The 18,539-nt window shown below is 39.6% G+C and overlaps 1 protein-coding gene across 8 annotated transcripts in view; it reads right to left on the bottom strand.

Annotated features, from left to right (window-relative positions):
• Positions 1 to 18,539, bottom strand: part of PlexA (plexin A) — a 117,660-nt gene that overhangs the window by 61,083 nt on the left and 38,038 nt on the right. For 2 of the 8 annotated variants that reach the window (XM_067106833.1, XM_067106828.1), the window contains exon 1: positions 12,231 to 12,358. The exons of the other annotated variants lie outside the window; for them this stretch is intronic. The gene's annotated coding sequence lies outside the window, so the exon portion shown is untranslated. Of the gene's footprint in view, positions 1 to 12,230; positions 12,359 to 18,539 lie in introns of those variants that run through there. 8 annotated transcript variants of the gene reach the window in all.

Raw genomic sequence — 18,539 nt, forward strand, 5'->3', positions numbered from 1 at the left:
TTTCAAGTTCTTTGTCGTTCACATTTACCAGAAATGAGAATTCGAATTCCAGTGCAAAAAATAACTGTCTAAAACACCGACATCAATTAATGAGAATTAGAAGTCCAGTGCAAAAAATAACTGTCTAAAACATCGACATCAATTATCTTTAAAAATTTGTTAGCAAGATTATGCATAAAAATAGGAAAACTGGTTACTAACTTGCTTGGAAAATGTCCACAATATGAAAAGCCCATTTATAAAAACACGCAATAATGAAAATATTTAAGAGAAGAAATTTTTTTGAACAGAGGCAGATAGATACACTAATCAGCACACCAATAATATACGCACAAATAAATCGTTGTAGAGAGGTGTTCGGAAACAGCAGACATACGAACACATCATTACCCTAGACTAGTATTCGAGTACCTCTCTAGCTTCAGTATCTATACCACTGCCAAAAAGGCCATTCCACACAGATGGAATGGGCCTGCCAAGAAGGCTGTTACTTAGATTGACAGTACAGCTACAGTAGCTGCCAATAACACTGCCAAAAAGACCATTCCACACAGATGGAATGGGCCTGCCAAGAAGGCTGTTACTTAGATTGACAGTACAGCTACAGCAGCTGCCAATAACACTGTCAAAAAGGCCATTCCACACAGATGGAATGGGCCTGCCAAGAAGGCTGTTACTTAGATTGACAGTACAGCCACAGCAGCTGCCAATAACACTGTTAAAAAGACCATTCCACACAGATGGAATGGGGCTGCAAGAAGGCTGTTACTTAGATTGACAGTACAGCCAGCAGCTGCCAATAACACTGTTAAAAAGGCCATTCCACACAGATGGAATGGGCCTGCCAAGAAGGGCTGTTACTTAGATTGACAGTACAGCTACAGCAGCTGCCAATAATACTGTTAAAAAGACCATTCCACACAGATGGAATGGGCCTGCCAAGAAGGCTGTTACTTAGATTGACAGTACAGCTACAGCAGCTGCCAATAACACTGCCAAAAAGACCATTCCACACAGATGGAATGGGCCTGCCAAGAAGGCTGTTACTTAGATTGACAGTACAGCTACAGCAGCTGCCAATAACACTGCCAAAAAGGCCATTCCACACAGATGGAATGGGCCTGCCAAGAAGGCTGTTACTTAGATTGACAGTACAGCTACAGCAGCTGCCAATAACACTGCCAAAAAGACCATTCCACACAAATGGAATGGGCCTGCCAAGAAGGCTGTTACTTAGATTGACAGTAGAGCTACAGCAGCTGCCAAGAAGACTGTTCCACAGACGTAGAATAATTAACCACCACCGAGAAGGCTGTTTCCATATTTTTACAGTAGAGGGTTACAGTAAAAGGCCTGCCAAGGCGGCTTTTTCCAGTGGCTGCCTGTAAAGGAGCTGCCACCAAGAAGGCTGTTTCCACAGACTGACAAAGGGGGGGTTGCCATGAAGGCTGTTCCAAAGACTGACAGAGAAGACTGAGAGACTTCTGCCCTTGGGAACTATGATATCGAAATCTCAACCGAGGCCACTGACATTAATCTCGGTAACCACACCTTAACTGTACGTGGATACTGACGCCCTGTCAAACATTTACAAGCACAACCTCCAGAAATATAGTTTTCAAGGTGACTTAGGAAAAACTTATGGTAGAAAAAATAAGGTGGACACAACAATTATATTAAACCACGAAATAAGAGTCATGGATATCCAAGCATATCACGATGATTTTGACAATACTTATCGTCAAGATCAATGACTTTTTTCACACATACAAAATAGCTGGGAGAGAGAGAGAGAGAGAGAGAGAGAGAGAGAGAGAGAGAGAGAGAGAGAGAGAGAGAGAGAGAGAGAGAGAGACTGTACTGGAGATGCAGTGAACAACAGAAAATGGTAGGGCTGACAGCAGCTAAATGAAAGTGTGAATGACGACACACCAATGACTGACTTTGGGACCCGCTATTCACACCATCAACCTTAGGTTTATTTCCATTATTTCATGTCTCACAAGTTATGCGCTGTATCAATGATTATTTACATCGAAAACAGACGAGAGCCAATACATGTAGACACTGTGAACAAATCCTAAAGCATAAACTCGGAGGGAAGCAAACAGATGAGGTCTTAAAGTTGGCTGGGTACGTACGCGTATGCCATCGTCCAACCAGGTTAAAGGTCAGTCAGATCAGTGTCTGGGAAGAGACCACTGACGGCGAAAACAAACGGATACCACCGTTCCCGAGATCTTAATCACGTGACAATTACTACTCCAGGTGTAATTCACAAGTGACAAAACATCCTTGTGAATAAACAAAATGATGTCTACCTAGACAGGGCTAGGTCAGATTTCTGAAGATTTTAAGCTGAAGACAAAACAGCGGGGTATCAAGCATACACTAATACGTAATACCCAATATGGAGCCATGAATGATAATCTGCCAACGTACCGTACTTCGCTATGAATAACCGAGACAATGTGAGGAAATATACGAGAGAGAGAGAGAGAGAGAGAGAGAGAGAGAGAGAGAGAGAGAGAGAGAGAGAGAGAGAGAGCAACCTAATCTAGCCCTGACTCTGATTAACCCCTAAAGAGAAATTAGAAATGAATGTACTCAGATTCCCCAATATGGGCCATGAAACGCAAACAAGATATACATTATACATACAACATACATACATATATATATATATATATATATATATATATATATATATATATATATATTGTTAAGAAATCACTGGAAGAACAAGACAACGGTCTCACTGGGAAGCTATATAGCATGCTACCCTTCAGGGGTTCAGGTACGACACACAGAAGTCAACTCACTACCATATACTTAGCTTCCAACCTATGTCAAACAAAAGCAAAATGAGATTTAAATGATCGTGGCTAAAGAATACCAATTCGCCGAGGAGTTGAAAGAAGGCTGTTTGGCTGGTAAAAACCATGACATGGATCCTACAACACGAGCTATCTATCTATCCATCTATCTATCTCCTAACGAAAGTAACTTAAAACACTTTTCTTAACTATAAAATGGGAGACTAGGTAGATAACTCGTCCAAACTCGAAAGATACTAAGTACATAATATATGGTGCTTCAACAGGTTAAAAATGAATCAAATTGCACTTTGAAACGTACATGTCAGTAACCAAAACAACATTTGAAACAACTCTGATAAGAAGAAAATTACGATGATAATCCTATCAATAAACGAAAAGTTAATTAAAGGAAACTGCAAATAAATCAGTAGCTACCCGGAGTGAAGTAACCAACCATCGGCATAATACCATTCTCTATTCTACAACCATGCAATCTTCTGTAAGTGGGGAGAGAGAGAGAGAGAGAGAGAGAGAGAGAGAGAGAGAGAGAGAGAGAGAGAGAGAGAGAGAGAGAGTTGGTTATATACTGAGTCGGAGGTGAGTTTCAGTCCAGAATTTACGACACAGGCAATGGGCTACAATCTATTCGACTGCAATGCTGGCCGTGTACGCAGAGAATCGGGCCCATTCTTGTCATGGTGTAATATAAATTAAAGTCACATCATTTCTTGCAACACCAAAATGGAAGGGGGAGGAAATTTAATTCCGGTTTATGAGCATACATCCTATAACGTACGGGACAGATGGCATAGTCTACACAACTTCCCAGGAGTAAACAATGGAAGCACAAAGAGAGAGAGAGAGAGAGAGAGAGAGAGAGAGAGAGAGAGAGAGAGAGAGAGAGCGAAACTCCTCCGAGCACAGCGCCTCCATACAATAATTTTACTTAACACACTACAGCCTGTCCCATTCTTACCAAGAGCTAGGGTTGTTTTCAAGGCTGCCAGGTAATTCTTCTAACCCGCCACCACATATTGCTCCTTTTCACTTCCCGCAACGCCGGGAAATTTGTACATAAAAAAAAGTTTTTATACAAAAAGGGTGTTTTTATACGCAAGGTGAAAGCCAAACATATTTTCAGTGTGTGATAATTCAGTTGAAAGAAAGTTGGAAGAAAAACCCTCCTTCGGGTACAGGGCCTATGACGTCTTTTGTGAAGCTTTTTATTTTTCATTCTCTTTGAACAATCACAACCGAATAAACAACCTCTATGAACTTCTTACGCCTCTATCGTCTATATAATTATCTGGGGCACTGCTTACAGCATACATTCAAACCTAATGACATTTCCCTTCACATAGCTAAAGGAATCGATATCAATCGATTGGGAAGAAATACTTGTGAAAAACTAAAGTGAAAATGACAAAGTCAGTATCTACGAACCACAAGACAAATGTCGCACTGGAGTGAAAACTATCAAGCCCGACCAGATAACACGAGATGGATATTCTACGAGATCATAATAACCCATTTCAGCTAGCTAAAAATTCAAAATCTTTACATCTCATTATTCACACTCGGGTCCTATATTAAAGATAACAGACCATCTACCAGAAATCAAACAAACAGACAGTTCCCTTAAATCCGGAAACCAATCTGAGCTAGATGTGTAGGCCGGGTATAAAAAAAAAAAACTACATTTTTCCATTCTCATGCTCGAACAAAGGCAGAAGGTGAAAATGTATTGGTTTCCTAAAGAGAATGACTCACTTTCCACATTCCCCTGACAAAATATGACAGCCTACCGATGCAATACTCATCTGTACAGTCATGTTCCTGTCCAAGTTATAATGTAAATGATGATACAGCATTCTTTGACCAGACGGACAACGAATATCTAGTTTAAAGAAGACATAACTACAAAAGAAACGACTTAATAAAAATCTCAGGAAAAAAAAACTGATTACTGCCAATCCGCACGATTCCTGTTAAGAGAACTAAGCAAATACAAAACGAACGGCCTGATGGAAGAAACCTCCCAACACGCTATCACCTGCCCGGCAAACCAAATGATGCATTAGGCTGTCCAAACCAGCCACAGTCATCTGGTGCTCCACAAGGTACAGTTCTAGCCTGGTTCTTTTGGTAATCCTAAATGACAGCAAGTGCACAGTCGATTTACTTTACATTCATATTTGCTGGAGATACGCGTTTCGGCTGTATAGAAGACTCCTAAAAAATGGGATAACAGGTAGGGGAGTTTATCTTCGTACGCAGGAAAAACAACAAAGCAATCTTGGATGCAAAGTCTAACACCATAGTTCGGTAAGAAATCATGAAATGTCACCTTGCTGGTTGAGAAGTGTAAAAATATCACGAAAGGTGAAGTAGAAAGATTACCTGGATGAATATATTGATCAGCAAAATGTCAAGCGCTGGGTCACGTGAACATAATGGAGAAGGTTATTTGGTGAAAAAAAAAAAAGTGTATAATCTGGAAGGATTGGCACGGAGAAGGAGAATATGACTGTATGGAGAGGTCTTGGAACGAAAGGCCCTTTTGAAGAAAAAAAAACCAGACAAGACTTTTTTAAATTTTTTTCATGAGATGTCCCCTACTATGGGAATGGAAATACATACATATATATATACATATATACATATACATAATATATATATATATATATATATATATATATATATATATATATATATATATATATATATATATATATATATATATATATATATATATATATATATATATATATATATATACATATACATACTGTATACTCAAAGGTATATTAAAAACATCAGAATACTGCTAAAAATTGAGATTATTAGTAAACATACAAAATTTTGGGGGTTTGCTATATTTTATAATGAGAAACCTCATAATGCAGTCATATCACTTCTGCAAAGTTAAGGCCATCTCCATAAACGCAAATTACGATTCGCTTAACGACTGCAAATGATGCTGAGCAAGGTTTACAAGTTTAATCTCTCTCTCTCTCTCTCTCTCTCTCTCTCTCCATTAGCCAACACAAATAGTTTGGATGCCGTGTAACCAGGACCGGTTCTCGTCTCTCCTCCCTGAACACTATTCCAATTCCAGGTGTACTTCATCCCATTCCTAACACCTGACCGCCCATTCCTGGATCCTTGCCTGGATCAACGCCCTCCCTCTCCCAATCATCCTGAAGGTACTAACTTACCAAGTAGGCCTAAACTCTCTTCATATACCTTCCAGTTCCCTTTCAAAACGCCACGTAAGCCAGTCATCTCTCGACAAATTCTTTTCATTCAGGAAAAGCGCGATGAATAGATCACCAGATGCTGCCGCGAACTCCACATACTACAGGTATGGTAATTAGGACGGTGCACCTCCGGATACCGTTAGGTTCCTTCACTACTTGCACTTGCTATGGGTCAACTCTGGAGTCCGTGGACGCTCAAGTAATGGAGCTTTCTCACGCCTTTCGACCACAGGTGACATACGGGGCTCGCATTCCAATGTCAAATGATGCAAGTTTGCCTTGATGTCACTGAGCTTAGCTCATCCCGTTATAAACATACTATCTTACATTTGCACCCATAAGGTTGCTCTCTCTCTCTCTCTCTCTCTCTCTCTCTCTGAGCGATGACACTGTCTATATACCGGGTAACTTTGATCCAAAAGTAGATTTTTACGTGAAGGAACAGCATCCAGCAGGATTGTGGCACCAAGACACTATCCATAATTCCCTCCAGAATCTCCTTCGCCCCAAAAATGAACTTTCTCCAGAATAGTTCGCTAAGGGCACTTGAAGAAGTGAAGGATTTAAGCAGACTGATAGTCATTAATTTGAATTTGTCAGCACTGGGATGAAGCTGAAACCTGTGCCAGAAAACACAGTCTGCAAGGTACAGCAAAGCAAGAAACCAATCCTAGAACATCTTATTACCTTAACAAACATTAAAAAGCAAAAGATAACGTTCAGCAGGCATCTTACTGCAACGAAATATACTACAAGAAGTATTCACTTGTTCAATGACTTTCCAGAGAATAAACGCTGGACTTTTGTCTTCTTACGAAATCTGACTTCCAAGTCGCATTTTTCATTAACACTGGAGAAAAAGCAAACATTTTGAATTAATGTACATACATTACAATGCCGGTTCTGTTGAACTAAAGGGAACCTCGTTCACGGATCATATAACCTACAATTATCAGACTGTCGCAAGTATGGCAAAACCCGTGGTAAGAGAGCTCCTTTTACAGAGATACTCATATAACCACAAGAAGTCATTTCCGTCTGTGAATAATTATAATACTCTTGTGCCAGATGTTCGTAAGGGGAGCAGGCCTAGACCGGAAACTGGGATCTCATACTTTCCGTGAACGTGATCATTAGACTTGTCAGAAATAATAATGACTTAACCAAACAATAATTTCTCGCAACGAAGATGCCATGTGAGGCGGCGTACTTCCTGTGGCAATTACTGTTTCCCTACTGAACCATTCTTTCTGCTGGATGCTCGGGAGGGTTTTCAAAACACAAACATGTTGGAACTTTATGAAGAAGGGAAAGTAGTAAAATCTACAACCAAACGCACACGAGACATGCGCCGACCTTATTACGAAATGGTAGCGCATTATATAACAGTATGACAATAACTGTCAACCCGACAGGGAAAATATTAATCCAGTTATTCAAGAAAAGTCAACATGGCATCTACAGCTTTTCCCGGTGCTTTTATTAACCTGTTTGAATATTCTACCTTCAGACCATACTCCAACAGTCCTTCGTCATGCCCAAATAAGAGATGAAGAAAAGGAGGAGCGCCTGAGAAAGAAAAATAATTTTAAAAAAAGCAGAGATGCTGAGGGGGGGAGGGTGCTTTCAAACATCTCGTACGCAGAGATGAGTGAACTTGGTACCTTACAAAACTCGTTCTATTGTAGCCAACAAAGAGAAGCACCCTCTCGAACCTTAACAAAGACAATCTCTCTCTCTCTCTCTCTCTCTCGACGAAAAACTCGTTCCCTCAAATCCAGTACGCCTCTGCTGACCTGAGCAGTGAATTGCGTCACTGGTTGTTAGTCAACTGCTCAGACACAAGCAAGGGGGAGAGAAATGAAAAGATAGAGATGCTTGTATAATTACATTGGACTATTCACTACACCGTCAAATTTTATACCATAAACAGAGGGGGGGGCCTCTATGAGGTAACCCTCGCCAAACTGCACTCTCTCTCTCTCTCTCTCTCTCTCTCTCTCTCTCAGGAATTCGAAGTTAACAAATGACTGTTAAAACTCTGCAGTTCTCCTGCAATGGTTTCCACGAATACATTCACCAGCGTTTTATATTCTCTCTGCACCTAAGAAGGAGTCCTAGCCTACTCCGCTATCCCCTGTTAGTCATTACAGAAGACTTCCATATAAGGCAGCAAGGCCGTCCGCGGAGGAATCTTCCACCCTGCCACATTCTTCTCCCTACCAACTCATCATTAATTAATCACTAAAAACTTAACAGGCTCTCCCACTCATCTTTCACTCGCTCCACAATCATTCTGCCTCTTATCTTTAAAATCTCTCTCTCTCTCTCTCTCTCTCTCTCTCTCTCTCTCTCTCTCATACTGAGCAACGCGTCAGGCGGTAAAAAGCGTATCAAAAGCCAGCTGACATTGTTGATTCAATCAATCAATAAAAACGATAACACAACAACAGAAGAGACAAAGAACACTTCAATTCAAGATACATTTCTAACTCAATTTGTGGACATTTACTCTAAGGAAAAATGACACCCAAGATTTATCAGAAGCTGTTATCCCTTTAACGTACTATTACGAATCAACCTATTTGGCAGATGCAAAATTCAGACATAGTGCACTAGAACGCGATTCGAGGTATGGTGACAAATGCTTCATGAAAGTAATTTTTTTCTGAAGTATTTACAGAACCTGTAAAAACTTGTGGGTTGGAAGTGCTTTAGACTTAAAACAATTGTTCCTACGTCTTAAGTCATATTATTACCAAGCCCAGTGTCCTATCTTTAAAATTGCTGAAATTATTGAAGATCAAAGTAATGAGAAGCTCAAGACCAATATAAGCCTAACAGAATAATAGTTTTAACATACGGCAAAAAAAAAATCTTGACCATTTTCAGTTATCACCTCGAATGTCATGTGTACCGGACGTGTCAAAATGAAAATATGTTATTATTCATTCACCAAAATAAACTTTAAACCTTTCCAGTTTCACCGTACATTTCAATTTGAAATTTTTTTTAATTAAAAACCACTTGAAACCTCAAGACATCTGAAATATCTTAAGACCTTGCCTTTCAATTCTGCTTACCACTAGACAAAACGTGAGACACATTTACTCAAGCTGTGTTTAATTCTGGTTTTCCTGAACTGTGTTGCAACTGGTTTGTTGGGATAACACTGTTGCAATGTTTATCAAATGGCTATTAAGATTAGTGCGTTGATTATAAGCACCAACTATGTACCATCTAAATTAAGAAAGGTTTACCCTAAAGCTGATACAAAATCTATTTGTTACTGAAAGTTTTAATTTTGGCGTTAAAATAGTCCTGCGTCCTTGGTAAGTAGGGCAACATCACTCATACTGGGGTCAGTTGTTTAAATAATAATAATAATAATAATAATAATAATAATAATAATAATAATATAGGGGATTTCCCAAGACTACCCACATTTTCAACTTCAGCAAACAAACCTTTTGCCTCACTGAGCGGAAAAACATTAAGGTAACAACAAAATACTTATGCCCATCTCCCTCATCACTTACCAGCCATGAAACCCAGTTCTTCACACATTTATCATTGCCCTTCACTTCAATTCCTCTCCCATCCGCAGAGAGTTGGAGGGGGCGGAGGTTATAGGCCTCTGCGAGCATAGCTACTTCGCGCTACAGCCAAAATTATGACTCGAAGCAACGTTATTCTCCGCATAACAAACGACGTACATAAATCTATACACTTACCTCCACTCGGCACTACTTTCCCCCTAAAAAAAAAGGGCATCTAAAATAAAGTGGTTCCACTGGGAACAGATAAGCCTAAAATAAGGAGGGAGGCCTATTGCGTTAAGCCTGACCAAGATACCACAAAAAAAAAAGAGGAGAATCCATGGAATGCTAATCATGAATTAAAACACAACACTTCCGGGCTGTTATGTAAAATGTGAGTAACATGATTTAAATCAATTAGATTTTGCGGATCAAAATTACAATAGCTCGCAAGGAGACAATCTCATTAAAACGCCCTGCACTATCTACCCTTCATCGGTGCTCATAATCTCTTGGACTTCAGTGCATGAAGTCCGCGTTAAAATAAGAAATATTGGATGTAATAGCGAGAAAATCCCTTACAAATGAGCTATGATTTCGAGTCTATGAAACAAATTAGCTTTCTGCCCTCCGACATTCTTTATACGTGAAGGTACTTTTCTAATTACCCCTTCTCAAATACAACAGCTGGGTTGGAAGAAACTAAGCTTAGGCCCGTTAGTATGCTCTCGCTCGCTCTCGCTCTCTCTCGCCACCCCTCCTAAGACCCCCCCCTCTCTCTCTCTCTCTCTCTCTCTCTCTCTCTCTCTCTGACGTTTTAGCTGTTCATTATTGATGGGTCTGACATGATTAATTCCGAGTTATGTTTTATGAATCGTGATATATAATTCGTTGGGGGAAAGAATCTACTGTACACCCATGTTGTATTAACTGTGCCTATAGTAGCGCTGTGAGAGGTAGAATTAACCGCTAAGAAATGTTTCCTAGCTGTTGTCATTCTGAGAATTTTCTGTTGAGAAGCAGTATATAACAAACACACAAGAACACGCCAGTATGAACGCAAGACAAAAGAAAGCAGTGAAGAACCAGCCTCAAAAGGGAATGGAACTGCTGAACCATAGCAAGTAGACATACAAGATGGCCTGAGAGGAGTAAGCGGAGAGGGACGGCACAATGGTAGCAGGGGGGGGGAGGAGGGGGGGAGATTGGATGGTAGAGGTCGGGGGTAACGGCGGCAACACTGACAACGGAGAAAGGAAAACGAGTGTCTGGTTTCACGTTATGCGATGAGGTGTCACACACGACCCCCAGGCTACATAAGCTCTCCCTAAGATCTTTGTTTTAGAAGCCTTACCTCCCTCCATAATTCAAATGCGTCGTAAAATGCGGGGATTATATAATAATATTGATAATACAAATATCTACTGTACGTGCAAACTGGCAACACCTACTCACTCGACCAAACCAGATGTTACAGTAGTTCCATTCACTCGCGCCCACCAAAGACTCCGAGGCCACCCATGAATCACGGGTGGTGCATTAGAATCTCCACCACGCAGACTCTCAAAGAAAGCACCACCTCTCGACACGGATCTTTTTTTTTTTTTTTTTTTTTTTTCAAACAAATAAGTTCTAACGGTAGATCGCTCTGCGAGCTCTTTCTCTCGCATGGTGATAATCGGGTGGAATAACTTCTCAAACAATCCTTGGCAAACATTCGCTGCGCGGAATGTCCTCATACTAAAGAAATAGTTTATGATTTTTCCTATCAAATAACGGGACGAAATTAGACCAAACCCATTTCATACATTCATATTTGAATGTGTGTGTAACCAAAGCACGACTGCGTACCTACATCTATTTGCATGGAAAATTACGCAGTAAACAAACATACAGTCGCAGCAAAATAAATCTTTGGGAAACAAACAAAAATTTCTTTACCACAACCTCTCAGAGTAACTTGCACGAAGGCCACCTTTTACATAAAAGATTCTCAAGGCGATGTCACGCGTGTACATTTTCAGCCAAGCTTTTCGCATGCTGCCACCGGACTTCTCATGAAGCGACCAATGCTGGTGGCAAAACTGAAATCATGCAGGTTTGTCACCCTGCAGCCAAAGGTCACCAACTTTGTTGACACCGGAGTTAATGGAGCACCCTGTCTAGTACTTCTGGGTATGATTCATCCTGTTATTTGTTCCGATTCATGATACTTAAAGCAAAAACAGTCTCGGTGTTACCTATTTGTTCTCCGACTCATGATACTTAAAGCAAGAACAGCCTCAGTATTATCTGTTCTCTGGTTCATGACACTTGAAGAAAGAACAGTCTTAAATTATATAAATATACAGTTCCAAGGGCTATAAACAGACCTTCAGATAACTTATGCTGCATAATTACTATTCAGGGAGAATGCGGACCAAAAGGTCCCTTTTAAGAGCCTGTCTCTCCTCTACTGACAACTGGTAAAATCAACACGGATAAACACTACTCTTTCCCCACAAACGAATGAAGTAAAATTTCGATTAACTGCAGATCAGGGAAAAAGAACTGTGGCGAAGCTTCCTTACAAGGAATCAAACCAAGAGTTTAATAAAGGAGTTTCTACTTACCACAAACGCGTAGAAGAACCCTAAAAGCCAACTATTGACACCCAACTTCCTCCCAAAGAAAGCCACGCTTCCTTCATTTCCTTCGGTAATGATAGGAATCACAACTAAAAGCGAATCCAAAACAACTCGGGTAAACCAATGGCAGATAACGGAACTGACTAACTGTTCGAAAAAACAGTGAGTCTCTAACGGTTATCCACAGAAAGACCACTTATAAGGCGTACTACAAAGAATATTTAGGTAATAATACTATCTATGCATAAACAAAACATTTATATACTAACTATTAAAGACAAAGTATATGGTGTTCTAAAACTAAACAAACTACGCTTCAAACAGCAATTACAGCAATATTCGGGGTTGATAATGTAACTGAAATTGGCCGATCCACTATAAAGTTTTGGTTGCGAGACAAATTCCACCGTATATTTAGGGATGATTCAAAAGTATAAAAAAGTATAAAAACCAATATCTTCATGAAAATCACCAAGGTCCTTGTAAAAAATGTACATATGAAGGCACTGAAAATAAACTAGGCTTCATTTATTTACAAGTAAGTTCTTAGTATATCAAAAAGGCAACTTCACACTAGCCATGGAAATGCCCCAAAGTACCATCGATGTTTCCTTAAATGGAGCACTAATCAAGCTACTTAACTGAAAAAGTCTTAAAACAACTGACAATTAGAAAACGCACAACTTCAGACGTTGGCAGGACCCATGATACCTTGGACCATGTCTGACTTGCTGGTCCTGGCTAGTTCCCGCAATGACTCGAAGAGCATATGAAAATACAAACTAGGGGTACGATTTGCCAACAAGTCAACCCCAACCTTAAAACCCTGTAACAACTAATAGAGTTCCGAGTGGGTTTATCAGAGATTGCACTCGAAAAAAAAAAAACACTTGCCTACTTGAACTCTTGCGACTTGGCTAAGCCAACTTTCTCCCGGGGAAGGCACGATGCAATGAACACTTTAAGAACAAAGGCGCAACGTAACTCGAGAGATGGACCAGATACAACGTGATATGCTTAGAAATGAGCTTGAAAATGTGTCCAGTCATTCCCTGCCCCGAATGGCGCCCGGTTAGACATACCATGCAAGTCTGAAGAAAGAATTTGCTTTCGTGAATATTAATGTCATGTAGTCCACCACGCAATCACTTGACAGCCAGCAGGACGTTAAGCTTCATAATTAGGTTCAGTAAGTACTGCAAATATTTATTGTGCATACCGGTACCAACACAAGTCTTTGCCCTCTATGGGTATCAAATTATTGCAACACCTCACATTTCACATGGTCATTAAACTTCAACAGCACCACAAAAAGGAAGTTGGGTTTCTTTGAGTTTGTTAAAAGTGCGGCCTATTGCATTACCAAAACCCACCATTTGATACTTTCTTCGTTTCCCTTTCCTTTGTGGTCAACAAGACTCCAGACACTAAATTTGAAATGAAACGCCCGTTTCCTAAAGGGAAACAGCAAGTGTCATTATGCATATGAGCTAGAGCAGAGTCAAAATAAAACAAACTGGTCCGAAATATATTCAAATTAATATCCGAGCACATTTTGTAAAAAATACCCCTGAAAACAGCCACTAACTTTTGCTTCATTCTCAAGACACTGTCAAGAAAATTAAGACAGGAGGTATGAGCACTCGACGTTCCACTTCGTTCGTAGCAACATCGCCAACTCACGCAAATCAGATTTTACTTATTCGTCTCCTCGATAATAAATTCAACTACAAGCAACGGTAGAAGTCTGAAACTGCAACTGCCGGTTTTACAATCGATTGTCAGGTACGTATTTAAAGAGAATGAAAAAAAAAAAAAAATTACAACGCTTCCTCACTTAACCACGTCGTGACTAGGGTTTGCCTTTCTCTTAAAATTTCATTCTTGCCGGAACTTTTACCGGTCTTTGTTAGCAACCTCTCTCTCTCTCCACCCAACACTACTCGTAAATCGCTTTCTTTGTGTTACATGTATATAACCAAATATTAACCCACGTAATTTCTAGAAAAACCGCAAGTGTTACCACCGACTCCACACTGTAATTCATTCTAAAATAAGACTTTACATGACAATGAAAAAAAACATGAATCACATAAAGAACTTCACTGGTTTGCCTAGCTACCTATGTTACAACTGTTAGGGTCCAGGAAGCCAAAGTTTTTTTTTTCGTTTAGGGGAATTTTTTTTTTTACCCTACGCCTTTCTCCATTCCAGCAAATTAGGTGCAAGGATAAAGCCTTCTAATTCTCAACAGGTCTTTAGGGATGAGGTTGCTAACCCATGCCCTTACATTAACCCTGGGTTGAATGATGGGCGGCATCATGGTTTCGTTACATAGATGAGATCTTTAATTGTTGAGAGGAAAAACAGACTCAGAAACTTTTTTTAAACAGCCTGAAATCACTGGTTTCTAGGATTAAATTCAAATAAGAAAAAAGTGGAAGGTATGTATCTTTCCTGGACATTTTAAAAGCAAGAGGTCAATAAATAAAAATGTAAAATAAAAAATAAGGATGGCACGCAAAACCTTGCCAAGCGCTCTTCGCATTTGTTCCAAGAATCTACAATTTAACATAGGCTAATCTGCTAACAACCATCTCAACTACCAAAACCAAATTTCATCACAGAAAAAGCAATTAACAAGGCTAATAAAATCTAATACAGAGCTAACACCGTAAACAATCGCCCAACCTTCAGCAATAAAATGATACTACCGCGTGCAGAGGGTACAAAAAAAAAAAAAAAAGAAAAGGCTACCAAACATTTCGGTGGAAACAACCCACATTTTCATCTATCCGAAGACCGAAGACCACTGGAACTTCCCTCATCAGCTTATTCCAAAATAAGTATCTATCACACGCGTAAGAAACCCTTGCACTTTTCCATGTACGGGACTCGGGACATAACACTGCATCCACTAGAACCACTATTCCCAGGGACCCACTGTTAAAAAGACATCAGATTCGGTCAACTGATAACGAGGACCCACTGGGTCCAGTTGACGTTAATTCGAAGTCTCCAGGAGACCGCTTGCAACTAACCTTTGCTTCTCAGTGACCTAGCGCCCTGCTCTTGCGTTTAACCAGTTTTAATCTTTGTTTAAAGACTCTTAACGCACTGCCCTGTCTGTATACAGAGCGTTGTACACTCAAATATTCATATTGCAGACTGCTCTTTAAAAACAGGAGCCTGTGCCAGCAAGTGGCTGGCTTAATGTGACAAGATGAGATTTTTCCATTAATTCACCTGAAGACTGATGTAACCAATTACAGTGTAATTTTTTTTTTACATTAGTTTCCTTTATAATGTTTCAAGCTTTCTAATTACGACCCACCAAGTTTATACAGACATACACATTTATACATATATACACATTATATATATATTGCATATATACAATATATATAATATATATATATTATATATATATATATATATATATATATATATATATATATATATATATATATATATATATATGTATATATATATATATATATATATATATATATATATATATATATATTATATATATATATATATATATATATATATATATATATATATATATATATATATATGTATATATATATATATATATATATATATATATTATATATATATATATATATATATATATATATATATATATATATATATATATATATATATATATATATATATATATATATATGAGTTCATGTGCGAAAGCAATTAAATTCATAAAGGCAGCTACAATGCAGTGTCATATGCACGGCACGGCTCCATTATGTCTGGATTGTAGAATCAATAACATAATTAACTCCGCATTGCCATGCTTTTGCTCTTAGTACATTCTGTTAGCAAATTACGAATTCCCCCATTTCTTTATTCATTCGCATAGACCCGAAAACACATCTAAGATTCATCGAGTCAAGATTTTAAAGCTCTAACAGTCAGAGAATAGTAAGGCCTTGCATGTCACTAAACAATATGGTTGGATTGCAAAACGAAATCAGTGGTAAAGGCAAGCAGCCCCTTTGTATATCTCGACTTCTCACAACGTCAATTCAGTAGTTCAGTAATATTTTAGGATCAGTTGCAGATTCTTAGACATTAAGACAACATTACTGCAGCAAGCCATGAGATATGTGTATGTGTGTGTGTGTGTGGGGGCTAGAATCTATAATTACTGATACTGGTAAAATTTTTGATAAGACTGCGGCATTGACATCACAATATGTAAATCTAAGTTGGGAAGCCTCGGTGAGAATGAGATGGTTCTAACTGCCAAACAAGCAAAATCCACAAATCATAAAATACAATCCTATGCTTGTGAACACTTACCGGTAGGCCTAGTGAAAAAGTTCAGTTTAAGTAAAGACGACGAGAACTAGAGAAGAGTAAAACGAGAGATAAGAAGCCAAGCACACGAAAAAAGGCGCACAACTGAAGTGTAAATAAATGGTCTCGACGGCGAGAAAGTTCCCGGGATTCAAGAACAAATCAAAGCAGGCCGACCTAAGACATCCAGAGTAGACAAATCGCGGCCAAACACGGTCAAGTCGCCTGACGGCCGGGAAAGAAAGGGCACCAGTCAATAGATCCTTTCTCCCCTAAACACCTTGGGAGCAGCTTTCCCAATTAACCACTAATCCATTTCCCATTCCATTAAGGAGCCGGAGAAAGTCGTCAAAGGGATTGGAGATGGCGGCGTTTGCTGATGGCGTAATTGACGGACTTTAATGGCCTTCGATACTTGTTTTCAGCGACGTTTTTCTTTCAGTGAAAACAGATTTGTAACTCAACACAAACACATACAACGCAATCATATATAAATTCAGTGCTACAGAACATATAATATCAAATCTAAATACTACACATAAACAATATATCATCCCAGAGACATCACGAAATAAAACAAACCATCTGAGCAAGGGTAGGACGACTGATGTTGGAACAAGTGATTTACTGACCCCACCATATGCATAGCAATTAAAGGATTAAAGCGTCCCCGCTCTTGCCGATCTACCTGCCCGTCCAGGTCCTATAACACCTCATTAACGACACTCGTATCCGTTCCGCTAAACCTGGACCCCTAAACCCTAATTCCTAACAAAAGATATCCTTCTCCATTCTCATTCCGAAACAATATCCTCTGGGTGAATAAGGACCTATGATAAAAGCGATGCCATGGGAGGCTGACCCTAAGCATCACCCAGGAATAATCATGTCCCTACAAATAATGGTGAGCACACAGCCGGACATAGAGAAACTTTCGTAGCGGAAAAAAAATAAAAATAAACAAGGCAGACATTTGGCTTACTTCCAAAACGTTCAGACAGATCAACAAACAATCGCACCTCTCCCTTCTGTCTCTTTCTGCAGCGCTATTTTCCACTCGGAAAAGATCCCCCACCCTTCCCACAAAACCCCTCCGGGCAATGAATGGTCCTCCCAGCAAGTCAGGGCCAACATTACAAACATACACAGGCACGCAACAAAGCTTTTATTCTCTCTCTCTCTCTCTCCACAACACATATGTTTCCAGAATATCCTTTTAAAACGACTATGCAACGGTGAAAGAAGAAAGACTTTCCAAAAGTACTGCCAAATTCTCTTTAAAAGTATTTCGTCTGGCGTAATGTGTTGAAAGGAAAGATAGCTCCAACTAATTCCTAAGGAAGAGATGAGTTTGTCAAACGCTGAAAGCCCCGAAAACAAGAGCTTTAGTATGAAGGTTAGGGTCAAGGTCATCGAACTTTGTGTCATCTGAAATGGTTTCACTGGTGGAGTGCCAAGTGTGAAGTATATTATTGATCTCTTCCTCTTCTTTTAACGTGCTTTTTCCCATTTTTTTGTATGGGGCAAGCACGATGCCTTCTTTTGAAGGACTTTGATTTGGCGTTAGGGTGGACCGTAGTCTCGATCGGCTGCCCTGCCTGACATCGCTTAGACCCCGGTAGCGAATGTATAATGTATCGTACCAAATCACCAGCTCCCTTTCTCCCAGCAACGAGGAGAGTTGAGCGGTTAGGTCGACAGTTCGAGACGTGTGAGGTGTCTGTTATGTTTTTAGAAGATGTTGGAGTGGCTTTGTTTGTGTGTGTATTAGTCTGTAACACCCATTTGCTTTTAGCAAACCTACCCGTTGATTACATACATAATCCTGTCCGAGTATCTACGGTATTTGGACCCCTAACTTCACACAGTGGCGAAGCGTTTTTGTTAACGAAGCGAACACTAGTTAGCTTAAAAACTGACGAAAAGGCAGACGGACACTCTCCCTCCATTGCATACACATCCCTGCACATC

The sequence above is a fragment of the Macrobrachium rosenbergii genome, chromosome 7 (assembly GCF_040412425.1).
Source record: "Macrobrachium rosenbergii isolate ZJJX-2024 chromosome 7, ASM4041242v1, whole genome shotgun sequence".
Lineage (NCBI taxonomy): Eukaryota > Metazoa > Arthropoda > Malacostraca > Decapoda > Palaemonidae > Macrobrachium > Macrobrachium rosenbergii.